This window comes from Amborella trichopoda, chromosome 2 (genome assembly GCF_054954075.1).
Source record: "Amborella trichopoda isolate Santa Cruz 75 chromosome 2, AtrichopodaSantaCruz75HAP2 v2.0, whole genome shotgun sequence".
Taxonomy (NCBI): Eukaryota; Viridiplantae; Streptophyta; class Magnoliopsida; order Amborellales; family Amborellaceae; genus Amborella; species Amborella trichopoda.
The window spans coordinates 6,405,001-6,411,699 of record NC_142337.1 but is presented as its reverse complement, the minus strand read 5'-3'; the positions used below and the strand labels follow the sequence as shown (position 1 = coordinate 6,411,699).

Sequence of the window (6,699 nt, the reverse complement as noted above, 5' to 3'; positions counted from 1 at the left end):
TTTAAAAATTGTTAAAATCAAGTAGCTCTATAAACATATGAAAATCTTGAAAATGGACGGTGTAGATAATATGTTGTAAAATGTACTATTTTTGAGATTTAAAATCTTTTTATTTTTCATGGTCATACGTCTCGATGTCGAGATGATCAATCAAAGGGTTTTTCAACATTAAACTACTTTTTTTGATGAATTTTAAAAAAGTATCCGTAGTTTTACATTATAAGCGAACATCCTTATATAAGAATTTTTAAGCCAAGCATTATTAATAAAGATCCGCTCTTCTAGAACCGGATCAAAGCAGGACTCTTTTTTACTCGTAAATGGAGGAGGAAACAAAGTATTAGCCATCTACCCATCTAAACACACGGCCTCCATGTGTATGAACATGAACATACCATGAGGCGCCTCATTCCTTTCGGCATCTTCACCATTAGCAACAAGTTGTGGGTTCTTAAAATGAACCCTTCGATAATAACCAGTGGCCAAGGAGTCCACAATAAGCCAGATGCCCAACAGCATCCGGGACAACGTTAATCATTCCGGTGGAAAAGATGATACCGGCCGAAAAGGCTTTTATCACAAAGAAAGGGCTGCGTTTGGGTTTGAAGGCCGGGATCGATCGCCAAACAATCGGAAGGCAAACTCTTACGGTTCTTGCAAAGAGGATGCATGCGATCGCGGCGAGCTTGAAGGCCAGGGCTTTGGCCTTATCGAGGCCGGTTTTCTGGTTTTCTCAAAGGAGCACGAGTCGCCTTCTTCGGCATTGCTGATAAGGGGGAGTAGGAGGAGAGTGCCTACAGGGGGAGTAGGAGGAGAGAGAAGATGAGGAGAACGGAGGATTTTGCACTCCTAGAGAGAGAAGAGTAAGCAAACAGAATTAGGTCACGAAGTCTTATGGTTGTTCAAGTGAAAGAAAGTTTTAGAAATTGAGGACAGCGTGTTCTCATACTAACTGAAAAATAAGGTAATGTCGACAATCTCTCCTCAAAACAACATTAATTCTAGACTTTGATGAACAAATCTTTTTTTGGAAAGTATTTTTAAAAACAAATATCTTACTATGAATAGAATTAATAATTATATTAGAATGATAGAATATTATAATGAATAGAATTCATTAATTAATGATAGAATGAATTCTTATTCTTAATAATGAATGTAATTGTAAAAAAATGGCTGTAATTATAATGATAATGAAAAAAGAACATAAATCAGAAATCAAATCATAGTATGATACCGACTCATGCATTTCTACAAGGTTTGTCTCTTAAAAAAAATGAAAAAAAATGAAAGTAAAGAATATAATAATTAGAATAGAATCATATAATGAAAGCAAATAAATGAGAAAGGCATTCATATTCTATTCTAGAATAGATTCTATAAGAGTGAAACGAGAACAAAAGTTGTTTCAATGACAACATTGTCAAGTTAATTTTATGAGATTTAATATTTATTTTTAAAAATACATTCCAAGAAGAGATTTGTTCATCAAAGTCGAGAATTAATGTTGGTTCGAGGAGAGATTTGTCGACATTATAGCCATGAATAGACCTCTCTCCCATTTATTGCGGCTTGATACAAAGATTGAGAACCTTATTTTTCAGTTAGTATGAGAACACCCTGTCCTCAATTTCTAAAACTTTCTTTCACTTAATAACAATAAGACTCAGTGACCTATATATTCTGTGTGCTTACTCCTCTGCAACACTCTCTCTCTCTAGAAGGAGAGCAAACACACTCTCTCTCTCTCTTCTTAGTTCTGGTTTCTTTCTCTACCTCTAAGATGAAATCCCTCACTCTCCTCACCTCCCCCTTCAGCAATGCTGAAGGAGGGGAGTCATGCACCTCTAAGGAAAACGACCACCACTGGGCCCTCAAGCTTGCTGCGATCACGTGCACCCTCTTTGCGGGAGCCGTAGGAGTTTGCCTTTCGATTGTTGGGCAATTACAAGGAGTCACAATTACTTCTAGTCATTTGATATCAAATTGGATCGTTTGGGATGTGTCGGAGTTCGAAGTTTTTATTTTTTATTTTTTGAAATTTGAGTAACACTCTTACAACCACTCAATTTTAAATCTCATGTTAAAGAGATATTCTAAGCTTCTTATACCAAAAGCGGATGCTCTCTTTGTATACTTTTTTTTATTTTATTATATCAGTTTAGGGATTTAGTCTCTATAGATTTCAAACTATTTGTTTACTGCATGTTCAAAATTGTTTGTTATCAGATTTGTTTTTTTAGTTGCAAGTTGGAAGTCAGAGGAGGGGTCGACTACAATTTATTTCTACCCTTAACACTATACTCCCATTTACTTGTTATAGTTGTAAATTCTAGGTGAAAATTATATGTTTATAGTTGATAATTTTTACTGATGGAATCTTTTTAAATTGGAAAGATTAAGAAATCACGTAGACAAATCCACATTGTACAAATCTAAACACAACATGCCTATTCTCATATTTGTACTTGGAAATAAACATTAACAATTCAAAAATTTATAAATCACATGGAACAACTGTCATGTGTGCATTTCAAGCTGTTGGCAACTATTCTCCTTCTAAATAATTGGTGAGAAGTGAGAACTACTTTTTTTTTAATTAAAAAAAAAAAAAAAAGGATAACTACATATTTGATTGACCCATCCCTACTCCTTTGATATAATTTGCTTGACCCAAATGCAATGACTGATCCTGAAAAGGTTGAAAGACCATAGAAGAAATATTTATTAATCATGCTAAATATGAACCCAATCGAATGAACTACTACTTCTAGTTCTATGAGTAAAGTGTTAAAGAGGTTGCCTTGCCAAATATTTCCAAGAAAGAGATTTCATTGATAAATATAAGGGTCTTGTATGACCGGTTCCTTTCGGTACAAAGACGGCATGATCACATTTCGTTGTACGATGTCAAACCTGACAGCTCGGGGGTTGTCACAATGTTAATGAATTTATATCGAACTTTGAGTCTGGTAAATGGCACACGACTTCCGCCCAATTTAAAATCTAAAGACTAAGAATAATTGTGACCTCATTGTTTCAAAGGTAAATATAGTCTTATCTGTGTACTTGTCCAAACTATGAATGTCTTCTTCTCATTTCATTTTCTCCCTGTAGGCAAAGTTTAAGAGTAGAGCTACTGCATGTATGGCCCTCTTCTTCGAGCTTACAACTCCCTCTAGAATAGCAGTGGGCATAGCAATTGCATCAGTATATCATGAGAACAGCCTTACTGCTCTCATAGTCGAAGGCATCTTAAACACGTCATCTGCTGGAATCTTAATTTATATGTCACTTGTGGATCTCTTGGCAGCTGATTTCATGAATCCGAACATGCAGAGAAGTGGAAAACTTCAGTTATGTGCAAATGCTGCGCTTCTTTTTGGAGCTGGAGCTATGTCTCTCATGGCAAAGTGGGCATGATGAGCCAGCGCCTTAGCACGCTTCTTTTTCTACTTTTATGCATTCAATTCCTCAAGCCCCTGCGTCTGCGTCTGTGTGTAACGCACATGCCCCTTTAAATTTTTGTAATGAAAGTTCTACATTTATGTTACTTTTTTTAGAATAAATTTGACATAAGACTAGCAGATAGCACAATAAATTTGACTTAAGGCTAGCAGATAGCGCAATGCTTTAAGATTAATTGAAAACAAACCTGCAAGGCCACAAAAGAAAAACTCTCATTTTTTAACCTATAGGCGATCCATAACATGCCCTTTAAACTGCTTAATAAAATAATCTATCCACTTTAAATAAAAGAAAAATATAGAATGAGACCGTTTAGATTTCGTATTAGGTGGTCACAATTAATCTTGACTATTGGACTGTTCTAAACAGTAGTTTACTTAAGATTAATAAAACCACATAAACCATGAAAAGGAGGGTCTAGGGAGGAAAATATAATTAGTACCAATAGTATCTCAAAACTGGTTTGATTCTAGTGAATTACTAATATTGAGCAAATTGATATAAAAATCCACATTTTAATAAAGTTTAGCTACAAGTAAATTAGTTGTGCATTGTTTGGTGACTAATAGCTGTAGGATAGTCGCAAGCTACTTCAAAGAATCTAGGATTACATATATTTTCATGCATAGAAATGGATTTTTCATAACACATCCAGTCCACAAAATAGAAAGGATATGTTCAAAGAGAGAAAAAGAAACATAAAAATATTGTAGTTTTAAAAAAGGGAAAAGTTTATATAGAACCAAGGATCTAAACAATCAAATTTGAGCCTACCTCAAAAATTTCATTAGAAGAGGTTGTTTTGATGCCCAAATATCTTCAAATTGATCATCTCGATATCAAGGTGCATGGACTTGAGAAAAAAATGGATTGCAAGTTTTGAAAATAGTGTATTTTGTGACGCATTTTTTTACCGTCAATTTTCAATATATCATAGCTATGTCGATCTACACTATTTTTGAAGCTTTGAACTTCATAAATAGATAAAGATTTTCAATATTGAAACTACATTTCTTGACGCTATTTGGAGGTAGGCTTTAATTTGATTGTTTAGAGCCTAGGCTCTATACAAACCGCACCCTTAAAAAAATGGATGTAGTTACAGAAAGAGAAGTTAGAGGGAGAAAATACAAGGTTAGAGATAAAATATTTAGATAAATGATATGATCAAGATGTTATACGATTTGATGATTGCTTAATATAGATTGAACTCAAATCACGACCAACGCACGTGCACTCCACTAGTAATACGTTAAAGCCTCATTCATAAGTGTAAGTTTTGGATAAATTTTGCCTATGGGTTAATAAGATGGGCAAAAACAAATTACTTGTGCAAGCATGGGTAACGCTCCTTTGCTTGGAATATATTATCAATTTTCCTTTCCTTTCCAAATGATGTTTGAAGGTTATGTTTTCACCCCACCCATTCTTAGGATCAGAAGTCATCCTCTTCTTCTAAATTCTAACCCTGACCTTGTGGGATCTTTCCATCCAAAAGTAACCCCAATGTGTAATACAAATGGTCCAATGGAAGCAAGAATTTTCAAGAACATTTGGAACATTTCGTGGTCCAATGGAAGCAAGAATTTTCAAGAACATTTGGAACATTTCGTTTCTGAACAGAAGAACCGTTTTCAAGTAGTGTTCGATCGTATTTTCCTTTCTCTTTTTTAAGGACTGTTTGATCATTATAAGTTAGGTAGATGTGGTAATAAGCAGAGATTGGGAGTTTTTCTTATCTCTCAGCAAACTCAAGTAGTTGTTGTGCCCCATGTATGTGGTGGGATTCTTTGAAAGTTTCCTTGTAGGGTTGGAGATGATGGAAATAGGCAACACTATCAGAAAATGGTTAATTGGATATGTTGTTATGGAAAGGATAAATGAAATTGGATTTCATTGCCCTTGTGATATAATATCCACAAAACATATAATTTTCTCCCCCATTGCCTAAGAATGTAGTTCATTTTTTGTGAATGAACTATGTAAAAAACTTTGCATGTGCCTTAATTTGTGATTGTATTGTAATTGTGTTATTCCCATTTTTACTTGTTCATTCTATTTCTCTCAAGTTTATTACACAAGCTGACATTTGAAGTATTGGGTTTTGAAAGCAAACTACTTATTCAATCATTTTATAGATAAATATTCAAGTTGATCACATTTTATCAGCAAAGGCAACTTAGATATCCATAGGCAAGAAACAATTGAGATTTCTTGTTTGATTTCTTTCTGTTAACAACCGCTATTGCACCCCCCTACATTTCCCTCTCCTCAATTTCAGAACCTTTTAAGTTAAGGATTGTCTACAAAGAGACTATATATCTTTGGGTGTGGTTTTTATAAGGTTGCAACCTTAAACAATCCAATTAAGGCTTACCCCTAAATTTTATTATAACATATAATTTTTGTGTAAAAAGTTATTTGGATTATCTGAAAATCTATTGTCATATTTAATTATAAAATTTTAAACTACAAAAATGATTAAAATCAAGTAGATCTATAAACATATTAAATCTTCAAAATGGATGGTCTAGATAATATGTTTTGAGATACACTATTTATGAGACTCAAACTCTTTTTTTTATCTATATTCATACATCTCGATATCGAGATGATTAATTAGCGGGTTTTTCAACAATAAAACAACCTTTTCCAATGGATTTTTGATGTGCATCTTTGTTTCTACATTTTAAAGTTACAACCTTATATAAACTTTTTCCTTTATCTTTTGTACATGGAGGTCACAATCATTTCTAATCATTAGATCAAATTGAATGGTTTGGGGTAAGCCACAAAGTTCGAGAATTTTTTTTGGAACTTTGTGTCTATTAAGTGACACTCTTAGCACCGCCTAATTTGAAATTTAAGGGACAAGAATAATTGTAAACTCCATGTATAAAGGATAAATGATATCTCTATAGACAATCCATTTATGTCAATGAGTATAATAAATAAAAAATCTAATAAAATATAAAAAATATATTTAAAGCATGACTAAACAAAGCATATCCAAATGAAATTGAAAATTAAATAAAAAATAGATTAGAAAAAATCAATTTGTGCCCAAGGGTGTTTTTGAAATTTTTTGAAAAGATGGAAAAATATAAAAATGGATATTAATGACCAAAACAATTTTCAATATTTTTCAAAATAATGAAAAACATTAAAAAAATGCATTACAAACAAAATCCATTATTTTTTGAGATTTTGTATTATTTTTTTATTTTTTCA

At 33.0% G+C, this 6,699-nt stretch overlaps 1 non-coding gene across 1 annotated transcript; it reads left to right on the top strand.

Annotated features, from left to right (window-relative positions):
* The first annotated feature begins 480 nt into the window (after positions 1 to 480).
* Positions 481 to 3,551, top strand: LOC18443150 (uncharacterized). The gene is made up of 2 exons (XR_016048985.1): positions 481 to 964; positions 3,118 to 3,551. It is a non-coding gene; the product is annotated as an uncharacterized LOC18443150 (transcript).
* The last annotated feature ends 3,148 nt before the right edge of the window (positions 3,552 to 6,699 follow it).